Here is a 21,995-nt window from a genome sequence, read left to right on the forward strand (position 1 = left end):
TTTCAACAAGTACATGATTTCATATTTATGGGTGCTTCTAGCAGAGTGATGAGCACATGAGTCTTGAACTCTAAAGTACCTCCTGCCACTTGCTGTTACATATTCTAAATACATTCTCCATAAATTGATTAGACTATTTGCCTAGTCTATGAAGGTGAATTTGTCTTTGAAGTACTTTTTTAAAAACTTGCAGCTCAAATTCAAATATTATTAATTCAAAAGGAAACAATTATATTGCATAAATCTATATCATAGTATGAAATCTTACTCTTATGTAGAGAAGAGTCTAAGTAAATTGTCTCCAGAATTAAAGAGTAATTCCTGATGTATAAGGTACTAATAAAACACTTTACTAATAATTATAGAATTTTAACATTTGATTTTCATTAATGTTACTTTTGCAGATGGAAGAAAAACAATATATTACTATTAATCTTAGGCAAAAGCCATTTATTTGCAATTCTTAATGTCCAGCTTAAACCAAAATTCCATGATAAATTAGATTACATTAGATGGGTCACATGGCTACTTAGCAACTGATGGACAGTGGAAATGCTTTTTTGTTATTTTATTTCAGTGTTTCTCATTGAAGTATTAAGTCTCATATATATATATATATGTATGTATAGATATATAGGAGACTCATATATTTTCTTTTCTTTTTTTTTTAACATGGAGTCTTGCTGTGTCGCCAAGGCTGTGGTGCAATGGTGCAATTTCAGCTCATTGCAACCTATGCCTCCTCGGTTCAAGCGATTCTTCTGTCTCAGCCTCCTGAGTAGCTGGGATTATAGGCACCCACCATTATGGTTGGCTAACTTTTGTATTTTTAGTAGAGATGGGGTTTCACCATGTTAGCCAGGCTGGTCTTGAACTCCTGACTTCATGTGATCCACCTGCCTCGGCCTCCCAGAGTGCTGGGATTACAGGCGTGAGCCACCGTGCCCAGCCAAGTCTCAGATATATTTAATACATGGTGTTTTCTATGTCTCACATACCCAAATGCAAAGGATGATACAATTGAATGCACAATTTTCTTAATCTTGCAGCTGCAGAAAGAAGTAAAAATAAAATTAATCAGATTTCTTCTAACATATATTGTAAATTTAACAAAAAAACAAAGGCCCTTATAAATATAATTTCAAAAGAAAATTATTCAGAAGTTGTATAACAAAATGCTTTTTACTAATAGCTAAAATTTTATTCTTCCTGCTCCATGAGTATTTTACTTGTTTACTATGCTATCCAGAATATATGCAAATAAGACAGTAAACTTTGGATGTTTAGTAACATTTCCATTGCATGCAAAGCCCCAACCCCAACTTTATGGCAATACTAAACTTAAACTTGTGGTCATCATCTCAAGGAGTATAGCATGAAGACAGAAAAGGGTGGTAGAAGAGAACTGTATTTTAATGCCAGCCTGGTCAAATCATCAAACTTTGGCCAGATCTCAGTTTCCACTGCAATAAAATAAGGTGTTTCAGGAATGAGCATAGGTAGTAAACGGTGCTCTTGTCATCTCCTCAAACTAGACACCTAGTGAACAGATACACATCAGCAAGAGTCGCATATGAGGTTGCAAATGAACTTCAGAGGTAAGACATTTTAGTAAGATATACTTCAAAGGAGAAACATCCGAAAGACTGGGCTCCTTCCATTAATCAAAGGAAGGAGAACCTGTTTGATGGAGCCTCCAATAATGCCTCATTTTACCTTATGGCTGGAGACAAGGTAGCTCATGAGGAACAATTTTTGTTTGTCCTACTCAAGCCTCCTGTGTTGGAGGCTCTTCAAGAGGAGAAGCCTCCAACACAGGAGGCTTCAGTAGGAGAAGACTTCAGGAAGTTTCTGTCATACTGAAGCCTCCAACACAGGACTCAAATTCCACCCCAAGAGTCATGAATCCTAAGACAATGCTCACAGCCTGTGCCTAAGACGGGAGAACAAAGAGGGCAGATACTGAGCAGAACTGGGGCACCGACAATTGGCCTTTGACATGAACAGACATTTCTCAAAAGAAGACATGCATGTGGCCAACAAACATATGAAGAAAAGCTCAATATCACAGATTAGAGAAATGCAAATCAAAACCACAATGAGATACCATTTCACAACAGTCAGAATGGCTATTACTAAAAAGTCAAAAAATAACAGATGCGGGCAAGGTTGCAGAGAAAAAGGAACACATATACATTGTTGGTGGGAGTGTAAATTAATTCAATCACTGTAAAAAGCACTATGGCAATACCTTGAAGAGCTAAAAGCAGAACTATTTGACTGAGCAATCCCAATACTGAGTTGATACCCAGAGGAATATAAATCATTCTACTATAAAGATACATGCATATGAATGTTCACTGCAGCACTATTTACAATAGCAAAGACATGGAATCAACCTAGGTACCCATCAATGACAGATTGGATAAAGAAAATGTGGTACATATATACCATGGAATACTATGCAGCCATAAAAAAGAACGAGATCATGTATTTTGTGGGAACATCGATGGAGCTGGAGGCTCTTATCCTTGGCAAACTACTGCAGAAACAGAAAACCAAATACTGAATGTTCTCACCTATCAGTGGTAGGTAAATCATAAGGACTTATGAACACAAAGAAGGAAACAGATGCTGGGGTCTACTTAAGTGGGGAGGGCAGGAGGAGAGAGAGGAGCAGAAAAGATAACTATTTGGGTACTGAGCTTAATACCTGGATGATGAAATAATATGTAAAAAATGAAAAAAAACCTCCCTGACACAAGTTTACCTATGTAGCAAACCTCACGTGTACCTCCAAACCTAAAATAAAAGTTAAAAAAACAACATTGGCCTTTGATGAAGGATGTTAGGTTAACCTGAGATAAAGGAAATCCCCAATCCTTCTAATCTTCCCCTCTCCACCTGGACCCACCACCTCCACCCAGGCTTGGAGAGTTAAGGCTGATGTAGATGGAGGATCAATTGGCCAAAAGAGGTGAATTCTCTCCTCAAGTTGCCATTCCCTTACTACAAGAACCTCTGATCCCACACAGTCTACTAGATCTCTGGGTATCAAGGAAATGTCATAAATCTGAACTCACTTGACAATGTCATCATACAGAACCAAGTCTGACAGATTACGAAGGCATGAAGAAGTGGCTTGGGTGGCTTTAGCCCCTTAATCTGTTTCAGTGTACCCTGAAACTATACCAAGTAAATACACAATTGAGACTTTTTTGCTTAAAAAAAAGAGTACTATGTAAATGAAGCTTCAAGCAGTTATGTGCAGAGTTTGCAGGGAAATAACTATGACTCAATAAATCCATATCCAGGAAAAGTACTGTTCACACTCGGGAGCAACAGACAGACACTCCAACATGAAGCAACACGAAGCATAGCCTCCATGTACCTTTCCTAAAAACAATTACTCAAAGTGCGTGAGTCAGCTGAGCAATGAATCAAAATGAAGAACAAAAATGTAGCAGGTGAACAAAAGCAATGGCAACGAAAGCCAAAATTGACAAACAGGATCTAATTAAACTAAAGAGCTTCTGCACAGCAAAAGAAACTACCATCAGAGTGAATAGGCATCCTACGGAATGAAAGAAAATTTTTGGAATCTACTCATCTGACAAAGGGCTAATATCCAGAATCTACAAAGAACTCAAACAAATTTACAAGAAAAAAATCAAACAACCCCATCAAAAAGTGGGCAAAGGATATGAACAGACACTTCTCAAAAGAAGACATTTATGCAGCCAACAGACACATGAAAAAATGCTCATCATCACTGGCCATCAGAGAAATGCAAATCAAAACCACAATGACATACCATCTCACACCAGTTAGAATGGTGATTATTAAAAAGTCAAGAAACAACAGGTGCTGGAGAGGATGTGGAGAAACTGAACACTTTTACACTGTTGGTGGGACTGTAAACTAGTTCAACCATTGTGGAAGACAGTGTGGTGATTCCTCAAGAATCTAAAACTAGAAATACCATTTGACCCAGCCATCCCATTACTGGGTATATACCCAAAGGATTATAAATCATGCTGCCATAAAGACACATGCACTCGTATGTTTATTGTGGCACTATTCACAATAGCAAAGACTTGGAACCAACCAAAATGTCCAACGATAGACTGGATTAAGAAAATGTGGCACATATACACCATGGAATACTAAGCAGCCATAAAAAAGGATGAGTTCATGTCCTTTGTAGGGACATGGATGAAACTGGAAACCATCATTCTCAGCAAACTATCGCAAGGTCAGAAAACCAAACACTGCATGTTCTCACTCACAGGTGGGAATTGAACAATGAAAACCCTTGGACACAGGAAGGGGAACATCACACACCAGGGCCTGTCATGGGGTGGGGGGATGGGGGAGGGATAGCATTAGGAGATACACCTAATGTAAATGATGAATTAATGGGTACAGCGCACCAACATGGCACATGCATGAATATGTAACAAACCTGCACATTGTGCACATGTACCCTAGAACTTACAGTATAATAATAAAAAAAAAGTAGCAGGTGAAAATGTAAATAAATGATTCTAAAAGTAAAGATAAATGATATAAAATCATGAATAATAGTATTGATTTGAATTTTTAGGCATTCTTACACTAGGATTCAAGGTGTGGAAGAAGATAGAAGTAAAGGCAGGTTGCATTTCTTATCTTTCACAGGTACAAGTCCAGTTTTATTCTCGATATTGATGGAAAAAATGGTATAATTATGTTTTCTAAACATTTAAATATAAACATTGATAGACTAGAAATGGGCTTCTGACTTGCATATCAACAAAAAATGCAAGGGATAAAAACAAATCAATCAATAGCAAAACATAGACAAATTTACAAAGAAAATATCAAAGTATTTTTAATAAAGAAAAAGATGGTAAATAAAACCAAACGTACCAGAAATCATAAATACAAACATATTACTCTCATATTGCATATTGAGAAATACTCTCAGATAACTTTGAAATTAAAGGCATTACATGCTATACATGAGAGACAAAAACTAAATTTAAATGACAGTTCAAAAATAAAGAGATAGAGGCCAGGCGCTATCGTTCACGCCTGTAATCCCAGCACTTTGGGTGGCCAAGGTGGGTGGATCATGAGGTCACGAGATCGAGACCATCCTGGCCAACATGGTGAAACTCCATCCCTACTAAAAATACAAAAAAATTAGCTGGGTGTGGTGGTGCATGACTGTAGTCCCAGCTACTCAGGAGGCTGAGGCAGGAGAATCGCTTGAACCTGGGAAGCGGAGGTTGCAGTGAGCTGAGTGGAGCCACTGCACTCCAGCCTGCTGACAGAGCGAGACTCCGGCTCAAAAAAAAAAAAGAGAGAGAAAAAGATATGAGGTACTAAACCTTAATACACTGAAAGTTCCAATAATATCAAAGTTGAATTAAAAGCATAAATATTAACTATGAACATGACTCATTTTTTATCAATAGAAGGTGGAAGCTACATGACACTAACAAGACCATGTTTAATGAAATGGGATTTGTATTGAAGGCAGGTGCTATCTCCCCCACTGGACACATTTTTCTCTTGTGCAGACTCTGGGGGTAGGGAGGTGGCCATGATGCAAAGCACGAAAAACACTGTAGTGACTCTGGTCTTCATGCCCACTGTAGATCACTAAAACAGGGTAAGGACAATACATGCAGATGATATGTTCACGCTGAAAAAACTGTGAGTCACTTAGGAGAAAAGTAAATTTCTACACTTTATATCTTAAGACAAAGTAAATTCAGGGCAGACATTTTATTTAAATGAAGAAAATAAATTCAAAACAGAAATTTTGGTGAACATATTTAAAATCTTGGGGTGAGAAGGACTTTCTGAGAATAACATTAAAGGTAAAATCACAAAGAAAAGTACAGATACATTTGATTACATGAGGATTAAATGCTTTTATGTAGTGAAAAGCAAGACAACCTGGGAGAAATTGCTTATATTACATAAAATAGAAAAAGGATCAATAGATTTAACTTTTCAGTCCAAAGACAGAAAAGGATAAATGAAGGTGTGTCAAAGAACGTGCATTAGAACAAATATATTTACTAATATCAGAGAAATCAATGATGGCTAGTGTTAAGTGTGGGAGGGGAGAAATGTACACTGTGCATCTTGATGTTAAAGCACATATCAATATCAATAGAGTCACAATCATTCCCTTTGACACAGAATTCCCACTTCTGAGAATTTATAACAAGCAAATAACCAACAATATATGGAGATTTAGCCTCAAATATATTCATTTTTGTAAGTTAAAAAACTGAATTGTTCAGCAATATCTGACTATTAAATGAATTATAGCACATCTACACCATGAAATATCACACAACTGTTACAAATAATGTTGTAAGTGCACATGAATATATATTAACAAAAAAATATAGCCATGATGTCATTAATAAGGTTATTTACAAAAGAATAAGTATGGTCTCATATCTGTAAACAAAAAAAGTGTATGCTTAAAGAACTTAGAAGTGCATGCATCAAAGTTTAAGAATGACTAAATGTGGGTAGATTTGTTGATTGTATTTTCAGATTTTCCTTCAATGAACTCTTAGGTTATTTTTTAGCTTTTAGAATAAAAACTATTTACAGAACTACAGAGTTTTCGAAGTATTTTTGCATGCTATTTTCATTTTATTACTAATTTTTTAAATACAATATCCAGTACATGGATTGCATTATAGCCAGTTTACATTTGAATAATCTGAAAGTTAAAGAGGGTTAGTGACTTGCTGAGTATCAGGTGAATGAATATATGATGCCAAAGCCAAGCACTGATTCCAGCTTTTACTATAAATCCAATATCATTCCCCTGTTATGAAACACCAGCATTTCTCACAGGGACTACCGCAAATTCCTCCTATATCTATGTAATGAGACTTTGTAATTTAAAAATAAAATAAAATGAAAACCTGCTTTATTTTGTTTGGAGTGGGGAAAGAAGGAAATGCTTGCCTTGCTTAATCGGTCTAATTTTGTTTCAGCCCTGGGCAGCTCCATTACAGAAAACGTATAGCTAATCTGCAGACACACAGTTTAATTCAGTGGCAAATTCAGGGTAATTTGAAGAACTATTTTTATTTGCCCTCTTTGTTTCCAATCTTTGTTTAGACACCAACAGCTTACAACCATGGTGAATTAACTTCCTCTATGGCAGTACTTCCTCTCCAGCATTGACACAAGCTGGTGAATGGTTATACAACTGGGCAAGAAAGAAGCAGAAGAAAAATCTCCTGAATATGTCTGCAGTTCAGACACAAGCCAGTCTAAGAATGTATTGTTTCATTACAGTGAGTACATGATAAAATGCCTTCAGGTCAGTGCAACAGGAAGTACTCTAGTGAGATTAGAAACAAATAAGAATAAAATCCCAATGAGCATAAAGAGGTCTTTAGTCAGCAAAATATGTTTGCTTTTGCTATCAAATACTATTTGCTCATAGGCAAAATGTACAAAATTGGGAATCACACCATATCCAGTAAAAATGAGAAACGTTCACTATTGATGAGTTAAGTAGCATTCTGCATTCCTGTTTTTTTTAAAAAAAATTTTAATGGAATTAATTTCCTCTAAGAATACTTTTTACATTTTCAAGCTAGAAGAACATTTATTTCTGAATGGATGGAATTTTTTTTCAAAATAATACTTGTCTAAGAATTCAACTGGAGTAAATACAGTGTACCCTCCCACCCATACATTTTGATATCTTTCCATAGTTTCCCTTTTTCCTTCTTGCCTCAGCGGAAGCCCTGTTTAACTAAAGGTAAGAGATCCATCAATGGCTCCCTCCTTTCAAACTTCAAACTGACTTACTCATATGAAGCAACATTTTCAGCATCTTCAACTTCAAACTTGGAAAGTCGTGCTAACACACTTTAGCCACCAAAAAAAAAAAAAAAAAAAAGCAAAAATATATCATTAGATATTTGCTACACAAAATAGTGATGAAAAATATATTTGAATAACAAGAATCCCATGAATCTAAAGGATATAGTAAACATGACTTAGCTCACTGGAAGACCTAATATTTAAGAAAGAAAATTACAATCATTAACCAGAAACTCTTTCCTCATGGATACTCCCAACACTGAATTTTGCATATTTTTATCTTCTTTTCTCTCTCTGTCTCTTTCTATATATATGTATATAAAGATATATAAAAGAATATGTATATGGATATATAATATATAAATAATATGTGTATAGACATATCTCAAAGACTTTGTGGGTTTCATTCCAGACCACTGCAATAAAGCAAAAACTGCATTAAGCAACTCACACAAATGTTTTGGGTTCCCTGTGCATATAAAAGTTGTGTTTACCCTACACTGTAGCCTGTTAAGTTTGCAATGGCATTATGTTCAAAAAACTTATGTATATACCTTAATTAAAAACTATTGGTTAAAAAATGCTAATGATCACCTTTTGCTGGTGGAGGGCGTTGCCTCCATGTTCATGGCTGCTGACTGATCAGAGTGGTGGTTGCCAATGGTCGGACTGGCTGAGACAATTTCTTAAAATAGGACAACAATGAAGTTTGCTGTAGCAAATGGTTCTTCCTTTCACAAGTGAGGATTAAGTGGTGAAGCCATCAGGTCCTGGACTTTGTTGAAAGCCTTTTTATTATGGATTCAATCTCATTACTTGTTTTTGGTCTGTTCAGGTTTTCTATTTCTTCTTGGTTTAGTCTTGGTAGGTCGTATGGGTCAAGGATTTTGTCCACCTCCTCTAGGTTTTCAAATTTATTGTAGATTTGCTCATAATAGTCTCTCATAATTATTTTTATTTCTGTCATTGTCTGTTATGCAGTCTCTTTTTTTGTTTCTGATTTTACTTATTTGGGTCTTCTCTTTTTCTTAATTAGTCTAGCTAATGGTTTGTTGATATTTTTTAAACTTTTTTGTTGTTAACCTTTTGTAATTTTTGCCTCAAATTTGTTTATTTCTGTTTGGTCTTCATTATTTATTTCCTTTTAATAATTTGGGGTTTGGTTTGTTCTTACTATTCTAGTTTCTTGAGGTAGAATTGTTCAGTGGTTTATTTGAAAGTTTTCTAGTTTTTTTGATCCAGGCATTTATTGCTAAAAATATACTTTTTTTTTTTATACTTTAAGTTCTAGGGTACATGTGCACAATGTGCAGGTTTGTTACATATGTATACATGTGCCATGTTGGTGTGCTGCGCCCATTAACTTGTCATTTACATTAGGTATATCTCCTAATGCTATCCCTCCCCACTCCCCCTACCCAACAACAGGCCCCAGTGTGTGATGTCCCCCTCCTGTGTCCGAGTGTTCTCATTTTTCAATTCCCACCTATGAGTGAGAACATGTGACGTTTGGTGTTTTGTCCTTGGGACAGTTTGCTGAAAAAATGATGAGTTCATGTCCTTTGTAGGGACACGGATGAAGCTAAAAACATACTTCTTAATAACTGCTTTTGCTGCATCCCCTGTTTTGGTATACTGTGTTTCTAGTTACATTTGTTTCAAAGAATTCTTAAATTTCATTCTTAATTTCTTTCTTCACTCACTGTAACTCAAGGGCATGTTGTTTACTTTCCATATGTCTGTATAGTTTTGAATGTTCCTTTTGTTATGAATGTCTAGTTTTATTCCATTATGGTAAGATAAGATACCTGATAGAATTTCAATTTTTAAAAATTTGTTGAGACTTGTTTTGTAGCCTAACATATGGTCTATCTTGGATAATGTTTCATGTGCTGATGAAAAGAATGTGTATTCTGGAGCTGTTAGGTGAGATGTTCTGTATATGTTTGTTATTTATGTCCATTTGGTCTATGGTGGAGTTTAAGTCTGATGTTTCTTTGTTGATTTTCTGTCTAGATGATTTGTCCAATGCTGAGAGTGGGATACGGAAGTGCCCAACTCTTATTGTAATGGGGTCTATCTCCCTCTTTAGATCTAGTAATATTCGCTTTATATATCTAGGTGCTCTGGTGTTTGAATGCATACATATTTACAATTATACACATATTACAATTATATTTATTGCTGAATTGAACCCTTTATTATTACATAATAATCTTGTTTGTCAATTTTTATGGTTTTTAACTTGAACTCTGTTTTGTCTGATACAAGTATAGCTATCCCTGCTTACTTTGGGCTTCCATTTGCATAGAATATCTTTTTCCATCCCTTTATTATCAGTCTACGTGTTTCTATACCGGTAAAGTGAGTTTCTTTGAGATAAAATATAGCTGGGTCTTATTTTTTAATCCACTCAGTAAGTCTATATCCTTCATGGGGTATTTAATCTATTAACATTCAAAGTTATTATTGGTAAGTGAGGAGTTACTTCCAACGTTTTATTGTTTTCTGGTTGTTTTGTATATGTTTTATTCCTTTCTTCCTGTTTACTTTTGAAGTTGGGTAGTTTTCTGTAGTGATAAGGTTTCATTCCTTTCTCTTTCTCCTTTATGTATTGACTCTAACAGTGACTTTTAAAGTTTTGCATGTTTTCATGATGGTGGTTATCATCTTTTTACTTACAGATGTAAGACTCCCTTGGGCATTTCTTGTAATGTTGGTCTAGTGGTGATGAATTATCTTGGTTTTTGTTCATCTATGACAGATTTTATGTCTTCTTCATTTGTAAAGGATAGCTGTGCTGGCTATAATATTCTTGGCTGAAAGATTTTTTTCTTTCAGAACTTCGAATGTATCATCCCATTCTCTTCTAGCCTAAGATTTCCACTGGGAAATCAGCTGTTAGTCTAATGGGGATTCCATTATAAGTGTGTTACTTTTCTCTTGCTATTTTAAAAAATCTTTGTCTTTTGATTTTTCACAATTTGACTATAATGTCTGGGTTGAATGTATTTGGGGTTCTTTGATCTTCCTGGAACTAGATATCTAGCTCTCTCTCAAGAGTTAGGAAGTTTTATGCTATTTTATTAAATATGTTTTCCTCATATTTTCTCTACACTTTTCCTTCTGGAATGCCCATAATATGAATATTTGATCAAATTAATGGTGTCCCATAAATCCTGTAGGCTTTTTTCATTCTTTTTTACCTTTTTTGCCTGTCTATTTCAAAAGACTTGTCTTCAAGTTCAGAAATTATTTCTTCTGCTTGTTCTTGTCTGTAAAGCCATTGATTGTATTTTTTCATTTCATCCATTGAACTGTTTAGCTCTTACGGCTTCTGTTTGGTTATTTTTATGATATCTGTATCTTTACTGAATTTCTCTTTCACCTGATTTCATTGACTTGTCTATCTGTATTACCTTACCTCTCACTGAGTTTTCTTAAGATTATTCTTTTTTCTGTCACATCATATGTTTATGATTGGGTTCTATTACTGGATAATTATTATTTCCCTTTGTAGGTGACATGTTTTCTTGCATTTTCATGGTTGCTGTATTTCTAAATTGATTTCTATGCATCTGGTGAAAAAGTCACCTTTTCCAATTTTATGGAGTAGGTTTACTTGTATGAATTTATTTGTATGAATGGGTCTTGGATGTCAGTTCACTGGGTTATACCGGCCTTGGTTCTACATGGATGCAGTAAGTGTAGTCTCCATGTAGTTTATTCAGCTGTGATCCACACTAGTAACATTTGCAAGTTACTCAGTGGCCTAGGTTAAGGAAGTTTGTAGTGATGGTGGTGCAGCCTTGCCAGGGGTGGGCTCACTGGGCTGTTTCTCAGGGTAAGAGTGTGTGCAGGCATACAGTGGGTCAGAAAACTTGGAGTATGGCTTTATGCCACTGGCCATGGTGCCATCACTCTAGCCAGGAGCATGGAGATGCAGTTGCTCAACCAGGGCATGACTTCCAGATGTGCTTTGCAGGACAGTTTCTCAGGCCCAGGATGCAGGCACACAGCTGTTTGCCTGGCCTGGAAGCATGCACTCCAGGAGTGGCCTGAAGGGCTGTTTCCCATAACTGGTATGTGGGTACACAGCTGCTCATCTGGCCTGGGGGCAGTCTGCTGGGGGAAACTCATGGGCCAAATATATAGGTGCATAGCTGCTAAGCTGGACTGAAGGTATCTTTGCCAGGGCTGGCCAAGAGGGGTGTTTCTCAGGCCTCGGATACAGTCAAATGACTTCTCAGCTGTCCTGGATGTGTGTCTGCTGGGGGTAGTCCACAGAGCTATTCTAGCTCAGGATGTGGGCACACTGCTGCTCAGCTGGCCTGGGTGGTGCCTGCCAGGGGAAGCCCTGGGGACTGCTTCTATGAGCCAGGATGTGGACACAAGGCTGCTCGGCTGGCCTAAGGGCATGTCTTCTGGGAGTAGCCCATGGAGCTCTTTCTTAGGTCCAGGGCATGGGCATTCATGGCTGATTGGCTGGTTTGGAGGTGCATCTGCTGGGAATGGATACAGGACTATTTCTCAGGCTCATCCAAGGTTGCACAGCTGCTTAGTTGGCCTGGGAGTGTTTCTGTGGGGGGTGGCCTAAAGGGCTGTTCCTCAAGCTGGGACACAGGTATGTGGCTGCTTAGTTGGCCTGAGTAAGCTCCCAGGGTTGTTTCTTGGCCCTGAGACTTGGGCATACACAGCTGCTTGTCTCAGGTCTGAGACACAGGTGCAAGGCCCACTTGGTGGTGTGCCTGCTGGGGTCAGCCTGTGGGACTGTTTCTCAGGCCATTATTAAAAGCAGAGGGCTACTGGGCACGCCAGGAGCATGTCTGTGGTTGATGGGGCCCGCAAGGCTGTTTCTCAGGTCCTGAGCATGGGCTCATAGTCACTCTGTTGACCTGCGGGTGTATCAGCTGCTCAGAGGCTTAGGGGCCTCTCCCACTTGGGAGAGGGCATGTAGTGATTTGGCTGTCTTAAGAGTGAATTTACCCTGGATGGGACTGCAGATTATTCCTCTGTCTGGAAGTGTGGTGGTGGGGGTTGATTTCCCTACTCCGCATTACTTGAGTTACAGCCAGTCCTGGGACCAACCTCCACAAAGCTGGGATTGTGGCTTTAACCCACCCATGTGGGCTTGGTGTACTGAAGATAAAGCTCCAGTGCTGGAGAGGCACAGTGGCTACTGGCCCCCAGAGGAGGGCACACTCAAGAGATGACTCTGTTCTCAAGATGGTGCTGTGTTGCTGCAGCTTAAGTCTCTGGGGGTGGGAAGTCTTCACCTTGTACTCCTAGTCCAGGACATGCAGCTGTGTCAATTCTTGGCAATACTCCAAACTGGCCTGAGGGCTTGCAAAGACTGTGAGATTCTCTTGTTGTAAAGACTTTGTGTTTGTGATGGCAGTGGGGCTGGTGGGGATCTTCTGCCTACCTTCACCCTGCAATGAGAAGTCCCTCCTGTCTCTGGGCCAATTCAATCCAGATGGGGCAGAAGGGGCTGCACAGGCTGAGTGCTTCCATACTGTGGCAACTTTCAGTCACCACAGATGTGTCTCCACTCCTTTGCTGCACTCCAGGACTATCCCTTTGATACTCTAATCAAATCTTAGATGTGTATTCCTTGCCTCGGTTCTTTCTTGTAGGGGAGATGAGCACCAGACATCTCTAGTCACCCATCTTGCTTGATTTAGCATAATTCGTAAGGGCCCCAGGATTTTCAGAATAGTCAATGATTGTTGGCTTCAACTTAAAGTCACCAGCTTCATTAGCCCCTAACAAGAGAATTGGCCTGTGCTTTGAAGATTTGAAACCATGCATTGACTTCTCCTCTCTAAATATAAAAGTCCTAGATGGCATCTTCTTCCAATAAAAGGCTATCTTGTCTACATTGAAAATGTGTTGTTTAGTTTGGCCACATTCATCAGTTATCTCACCTAGATCTTCTGGATAACTTGCTGCTGCTTCTGCATCGGCACTGGCTGTTTACCTTGCACTTTTATGTGATGGAGACGGCTTCTTTCCTTAAACCTCATGAACAAACCTTTTAGTGTCAAGCTTTTCTTCTGCAGCTTCCTTACCTCTCCCAGGCTTCACTGAATCAAAGAGAGTGAGGGCCTTGTCCTGGATTACGCTTTGGCTTAAGGGAATGCTGTGGCTGGTCTGATCCTTTATCCAGACCACTACAACATTCTCCATATTAGCAATCAGACTGTTTTGCTTTCTCAACATTTGTATGTTCACTGGAGTAGCAGTCTGAATTTTCTTCAAGAAGTTTTTTGGCTTTTCTGTTTTGTTTTGTTTTTGTTTTTGTTTTACATTCACAACTTAGCTGAAGTGGTGCAAGAGGTCTGGCCTTCCTCACAATCATTTCTAGCTTTTGGTTTAAAGTGAGAGACATGTGACTCTTCCCTTCACTAGGACACTCAGAGACCATCATAGGCTTATTAAATGGCCTACTTTCAATATTGTTGTGTCTCAGGGAATAGGGAGGCCCAAGGAGAAGGAGAGAGATGGGGGAATGGCTAGTCAGTGGAGCAGTCACAACAAACATGTCATTGATTACGCTTGTCATCTTAATATGGACATGGTTCGTGTTGCCCCAAAACAATTACAATGGTAACATCAAAGATCACTGATCACAGATCACCATAACAGATATGATAATAAAAAGTTTGGAATATTGCAAGAATTATTAAAATGTGACAAGAGACACAAAGTGAGAACACGCTGTTGGAAAAATAAAACCAGGAGACTTGCTCAATGTAGGGTTGCTACAAACCTTCAGTTTACAAAAAAGTAATATCTGAGGGGCAATAAAATAAAGCACAATAAAACAAGATATACCTGCATATACACACACATATACGTATATATAAACTACATATGTGTATATATACATATATATGCTAAAAGATATATACATATATGTTTACATATATATACACACATGCTCATATATATATTAAAGGATATATATATGACTACTGATGTTATTAATTTGGGTCAGTGCTAAAGAATATATCTATATATAGATATGTATATATAGATATATATATACACACATTTAAATATGCACATATGTAGACATGTATATAGATATGTGTATCTATATACATGTGTAGACATATGTATATAGATATATGTATATCTATATACACACAAATACATATTTTTATATCTATATATTACATATATAGCTAAAAGATATATCTGCATATATACACACACACACATATACATGTGTGTTATGTGTGTGTGTGTGTGTGTGTAGATAGATCCTTTAGCACTGACCCAAATTAATAATGTCAGTAGTTTTCAATGACACCACCATTGAAAGGTGAGTTATATCAAATATATATCAAATTAGCGAAAGACTACTGATGTCATTTTATCCGGGCCAGTGCTAACGATTAAAAATGTACACTTCAGGTCAAGTGACTTCAGAGACATACTTTTCTGGTTGAAATTATGTACAATTGCTCTACATTTATAAACTGGCTGAACTCTGAAAATGTATATGTCAATGATTTGAAATCTACTATTAATATATCATTTTTTCCTAGAAGAAAACCTTACATTATGTAAAGGTGCTCTTGGGCCTTAAAAAACAAACTAATGAATCACAATTTAAGTGCAGTTCTTTATTACTTCATTTGTGAGTGAATTTTACCAATCTTAATATATGCCTCTCTTCTTTCTCTCCGTATTTTGAAATCTCACCCATCATTGATGCCTCTACCACACATTACTCTTTTTAATTCAATGAGGTAATAGCTAAAGGATTAAAAATGAACACAGCAAGACTCCACATGTTATCCTAGACTTAATTTTCTGATACAAATCAGCAATAATTATTCTCCAATTTATAATCTAGTTCCCCTGAAAAAAGGACATTAATCAGTTATTTATTTCAAACATGGTATTTAATTTTTCTCTGGAAATGAGATTTTAGATGTTTGTAATGAAATTTTTTGGCCTGTGAAAAAACTTTATGAATCAAGTTTATATACATTTCTTTACTCCTAAACCTAATCCCCAAGTTACTGTTTCTGGCAAAATTTACATAAAATCAACTTCAGTTTGTAAACACCCACCTTGCTCGCCCTTGTAATTTTCTGCCTTCTCACGTTCAAATACCACCAGTAACTCTTCACCAATCATGGATGTCTTTCCTGCCCCTCAGATAGGCTTAAGTAACTACAGACCCAAGGCAGGGCCTCCATACAATCTGATGGCTCATGACTGTAAACCCAGCAGTTTGGGAGGCTGAGGCGGGTGGATCACGAGGGCAGAAGTTCAAGACCAGCCTGGCCAATATAGTGAAACCCCGCCCCTACCAAAAATACAAAACATTTGTCTGGCATGGTAGCACATGACTGCAGTTCCAGCTACTCAGGAGGCTGAGGCAGGAAAATCACTTGAACCCGGGAGATAGAGGTTACAGTGAGCCAAGATCACGCCACTGCACGCCAGCTTGGGCAACAGCGAGACTTCATCTCAAAAAATAATAATAATAATAGAAATACATTTTAATTTGCCCATGCCTCCAACATCCTATAAAATAAATTCTTTTAAAAATTTATTTATTGGCTTAAAAATCAATACTACATACAAAACTCACATGCTATTGCTTAATGAGCAACTAAGAATTCTCACCTAGATGTTTCCTTAATCAGCCACTGATTAAACACAATCCTTTTATTCCTTCTGTAAAATCTCATTCATTTTGCAAGGTTTCTTGAGCATTACACTATAATTAACTTGAATCAGGTTTTCCATATTACTTACACCTTTATGATTTATTTCCAGGAGAGGTTTTCACATGACTGGGAAAACCCTCCACCACCTCCTTCCTTTCACTGATCATGCTAATCTCTCCTGCCCATGAGACACAGTGAAGTACCCGCACACCTGAGGAAAGCGGCATCCAATGAGGTGGTGGGTTTGGGTTGGGTCTAGGCACCAACCTCACATGTGGACAGAGCTCTCGAGTGTGTGGGACAAGTCCACGTTCCATTAGCTCCGTTCTTTTTTTCCCAGGGCTTCACTACTCCTTATTGGCTGCTATCTCCTCCATGCTGCAAACAGGATTCTCTCCTTTTTTGGAACACTATGGTAGGGTCTCAAACTCAGGAAACCTGAATCCCTTAAAAAATTGCCTACCAGAAATTGAGGGTGACAAATACACTAACAGGAAGAAGCAGCTCTCCTATGAACTGAACTCCTTATACAACTCCATCAAAAAAAGGTGCAAAGTTATCTACAAATGCTACAATGAGAAGAATTGGAAACCCTGTTAAAAAACACTCTGTATGGCCATGCAGGCTCCTGAGAGTAAATTCCCAAATGTCCATCTGTCTCCGTGTTTTGTGTTTCCATTTTGTGCATGGGTTTGTTTGTGTAAATGTGTTGACAAAAGTGTGTATGGATGAAGATGGATGGATATATTTGTGTATGTGCTTGGTGTGTGTACAGCTCTGTGCACTCTTATGCATACGTGTGTCTTCATGTATTTATAACTCACCTTTCACTGATAGGTGACACCAGGGCTGCTCCTTTAAGTTCACTTGTGTGTGGGCTAGAGGATGATAAAAGAATACAGTCAGATAGGAGACACGATTCTAAATTTACTTTTTTGGAAAATTAGCTTTTATTACTCTAGACAGAAACCAATGAATTCCTGTCAGAAATCTGAGTCCCGTAAATAAACTGCTTAGTAGGAACTAAGGGTGGCAAATACACTACAGGAAGAAGCAAATCTCCTATGACCTGCTGCTTTTTATAGAACTCCACCAAAGAAGGATGCAAAGTTACTAACAAATGCTACAATGAGATGAACTGGAAACTCTGTTAAAAAAATAAAAAATCTCTATGGCCACGCAGGCTCCTGAGAGTAAATTCCACAAATGTCCACCAGTCTCCTTTCTCTTTGGTCTATGTTTCCATCATGTGCATGGATTAGTTTGTGTAAGTGTGTTGAAGAGACGTGTGGATGGATGGATGAATGGACGGATGGATGGATGGATGGGGTATACTTGCTCATGTGCCTGTGTGTGTATAGTTCTATGCACACTTATGCTGATGGGTGACTTTAAGTATTTATTACTCACCTTTCTTTTGCAGGTGCCTCCTCGGTTGCTCCTTTAAATTCACTCGTCTGTGGACTAGTGGATGGTAAGAGAAAACAGTCAGAGAGGAGACATAATTCTGAATTTATATTTTGGAAAAATTACCTTTCATTACTCTAGACAGAAACCAATTAATTTCTGACTATTCATGTGTATAGCACTACTGGAACCTGGAATGTCTTTTCCTCTTTATTAGAAATGAGGATTTATATGGCGACAATCAAAATCTTAGGCGGGGGAAAATAGTAATGCTTCCCGATTTAAGTAAACCTCTTTATTATGACCTCAGTCCCAATGTGTGACAGACTTTGTGGTGGCAGTTATTTCAAACTCAACTCCAATTTGTAGGTAGTCAGCCCTCTTATTCCATTCAATGTCCTGCTTAAAAGGCCCTCCATTAGCTCCTTATGTTCACCCAGCATGGTGGTTTCTCATGTCCCACAAAAAGGGTCAGGTAACTAGAGGTCTGACACAGGGGCACAATCCAATAGAATGGTGATTTGAGGTTTGGAGCACCAGCCTCTGTGGTGGCAGGGTTCTGGAGGGTGGAGAACACCTCTAAGGCTCATACCTCTGTTGCTTTCTGCTGAAGGCTTCACAGTTCCCCAAGTACTCCTACCTCCTCCCCACTCCAAACAGGATTCTCTCTTCCCTGGGCCTACTCTGTTATGTCTGGTACACAGAAAATCTGCTTTTCCAAAGCATTTGCCTGCTACTTACTAAGGGTGACAAGACAGTAACAGATGGAAGCCTCTCTCTATAGTCAGTTTCTTTTTTTCTAAACAATGTAAAAATGTGGAAGTTATCTATACACGATACAGTGAGATGATAAAGAACCTGTGTGAAAGAAACACTGTATTATCATGAACACATCTGAGAGTTAATCCCACTAATCTCGGTCTCTTTCTCTGTCACTGTTTTGTATGTGTGTGTGTACATCTTTTTTTTCTTTTTTTTTTTTTTTGCAACAGTTTCGCTCCTGCTGCCCAGGGTGGAATGCAGTGGCATGTTCTCAGCTCACTGCAAACTCCACTTCCCCAGGTTCAATCGATTCTCCTGCCTCAGCCTCCTGAGTAGCTGGGATTAGAGACACCTGCCACCACACCTGGCTAGTTCTTGTAGTTTTAGTAAAGACAGGGTTTCACGATGTTTGCCAGCCTGGTCTCGAACACAGGACCTCAGGGTATCTGCCTGCTTCAGCCTCCCAAAGTGCTCAGATTACAGGTGTGAAGCATTGCACCTGGTCATGTGTACATCTTTTATAACTCACCTGTCATTGGGGCCGAGCCAATGATGACTCCCGCCAGGTCAGTCGGATCGGGACTAAAGGACAAATATGGTCAGAGTCAGACACAATGCGTAATTCTAATGTTTTGCAACAAATAGCTACAGTTAGTCTATGTGTCATTCCCCAGTTACACTTTTATTATTCACATGTATGTATATCACTAAATTGACCTGTGATAGCATTTGTCTTTTTATTAGAAATGAGGTTTCATATGCCAACAGTGAGAATTTTAGGCTGGACCATAGCGATGCATGCAGATTAAGTAAGGGTATCTACACTTCAAGGTGTAACAGCATTTTTGGAGAGCATTTAATTCTAGTTCAAATTTAGTTCCTGAGTCTCCCTTCTTATAATCCCATTTGAGTTCCTCATTCTCTATCACCTCCAATCACCTCCTCACTTTTCACCCATCCTAGTTGTCTTTCCTGCCCAAGAGTTGCGGCCAAGTAGCTGGAGGCCTCAAGCAAGGGCTCCATCCCATGTGAGAGTGGGTATGGGCAAAGGCAGTCAGCCTCACATAACGGTAGAGCTCTGGAGGGGGTGAAATAATTCCAGGGTTATTGGCTCTGTTCTTTGTTTTGGCTGGGATTTCTCTGATCTTTGTCCACTCCTATCTCCCTCTCCCTGCAAGCAGGATTCGCTTCTCCCTTGGTTCATGCTACTAGGAAAGTCTCATTCTCACAGAAAGGTAATGTGACAAACACTAACATAAAAAGCCTCCCTCTGTGAGTTCCTCCCCATTTTCCTACCTCCATCCAAAAAACAAAACAATATTGCATACAAACCTCATTCTGAGAGGACTCTAGAAATCGTTTCAAGGGAACTCCTTGTTCCCATGGATGCTTGTCACACTCAATAGCCCTACTCAGTCTCTCTTGTGTGTATGAATGCATGTATGTATGTGTTTGTATATGCATAGATACATGTATAACTGTATTCCTTGATATCACATGGTGCATTGGCCAGCCTACTAGAAGGTACTCTTTTTTTTTGAGACAGAGTCTGGCTCTGTCGCCCAGGCTGGAGTGCAGTGGCGCAATCTCAGCTCACTGCAAGCTCCGCCTCCCAGGTTCACGCCATTCTCCTGCCTCAGCCTCCCGAGTAGCTGGGACTACAGGCGCCCGCCATTACGCCCAGTTAATTTTTTGTATTTTTAGTAGAGACGGGGTTTCACCATGTTAGCCAGGATGGTCTCGATCTCCTGACCTCATGATCCGCCCGCCTCGGCCTCCCAAAGTGCTGGGATTACAGGCGTGAGCCACCGCGCCCGGCCTAGAAGGTACTCTCAATTCACACACAGGGCCATGCCAAAGAAGTTAACATGTACATACTAAGACAACATGAAACTTCCTAGACTTAAGGTTTTCAGTTCAAAATAATTCCAACTGCTTTTGTTTTGGTTTATTGTTTTTGTTTGTTGTTGTTGTTTTTGGTTTTTCTGAGACAGAGTCTCACTCAGTCACCCAAGCTGGAGTGCAATGGCATAATCTCGGCTCACTGCAACATCTGCCTCCCGGGTTCAAGCAATTCTCCTGCCTCAGCCTCCCGAGTAGCAGGAACTACAGGTGCCCACCACCACACCCGGCTAACTTTGTATTTTTAGTAGAGATGGGGTTTCACCATGTTGGCCAGGCTGGCCTTGAACTACTGATCTCGTTATCCACCCTCCCTGGCCTCCCAAAGTGCTAGGACTACAGGCCCGAGCCACCGCACCCGACCTTCCAACTACTTTTCAACCTGTAAATTGACTTACCCTTACAGAAGTCATGTGTGTATTTGGTTCTTTGGAATCTGCCATGCCATTTACCCTACACATCATACTTTATATAATTGCAGCACATCTATCTAAGACTCACTGACTCAAGAGTTCACCAAAACTCTGTACCACTGGAGCTGGCCAATGCATGACAGACAGCCTTTTGTGGGTGAATTTCTTTTAAATTCAACTCCACTGTGTAGGCATTCCTCCTCCTAATCCCATCTATGGCCCACTTCCTGGATCTCTCCATCACGTCTTTCCTTTCACCCATCATGCTAGTCTTTCCTGTCCATGGGACACAGGCAAGTAGCTGTGGGCCTAAGGAAGGGCTGCATCCAATGAGGTGGTGTGCTTGTGTTTATGTTTTAGCACCAACCTCATATGTTGACAGAGCTCTGGAGTGTGAGGGACAAGTCCATGTTCCATTAGCTCTGTTCTTTTCTGCCCAGGGCTTCACTGCTCCTTGTCAGCTGCTATCTCCTCCATGTTGCAAAGAGGATTTTCTCCTCCTTTCTGTCAATCCGGTAGGCTCTCAAACTCAGGAAATCTGAGTCCTTTAAGAAGCTGCTTACTAGGAACTAACAGTGACAAATACACTAACATAGGAAGCAGCAGCTCTCCTATGACCTGCTCCTTTTTATATCTCTCCGTTAGAAAAGGAAGCAATGTTACCTACAAAGGCTACGAGGAGAAGAATTGGAAATCCTGTTAAAAACCACTCTCTATGGCCACGCAGGCTTCCCAGAATAAACTCAACAAATGTCCGGCCATCTGTCTCCTTGTTGTATGTTTCCACTGTATGCATGGATTTGTTAGTGGATGTGTTTGAGAGAAGTGTGTACGGATGGATGCACGGATGGATGGATGGATACACTTGTTTATGTGCCTGTGTGTGTGAATACTTCTATGCTCAGTTATAATTTGATAAATAAAGACACACGTATGCATAACTCACCTTTCATTCATA

The 21,995-nt window shown here is 39.0% G+C and overlaps 1 pseudogene; it reads right to left on the reverse strand.

Annotated features, from left to right (window-relative positions):
- Positions 1 to 21,994, reverse strand: part of LOC129530390 (putative tyrosine-protein phosphatase TPTE) — a 67,455-nt pseudogene extending 45,461 nt beyond the window's left edge.
- Position 21,995: the final 1 nt, after the last annotated feature.

This window comes from Gorilla gorilla, chromosome Y (assembly GCF_029281585.2).
Source record: "Gorilla gorilla gorilla isolate KB3781 chromosome Y, NHGRI_mGorGor1-v2.1_pri, whole genome shotgun sequence".
Lineage (NCBI taxonomy): Eukaryota > Metazoa > Chordata > Mammalia > Primates > Hominidae > Gorilla > Gorilla gorilla.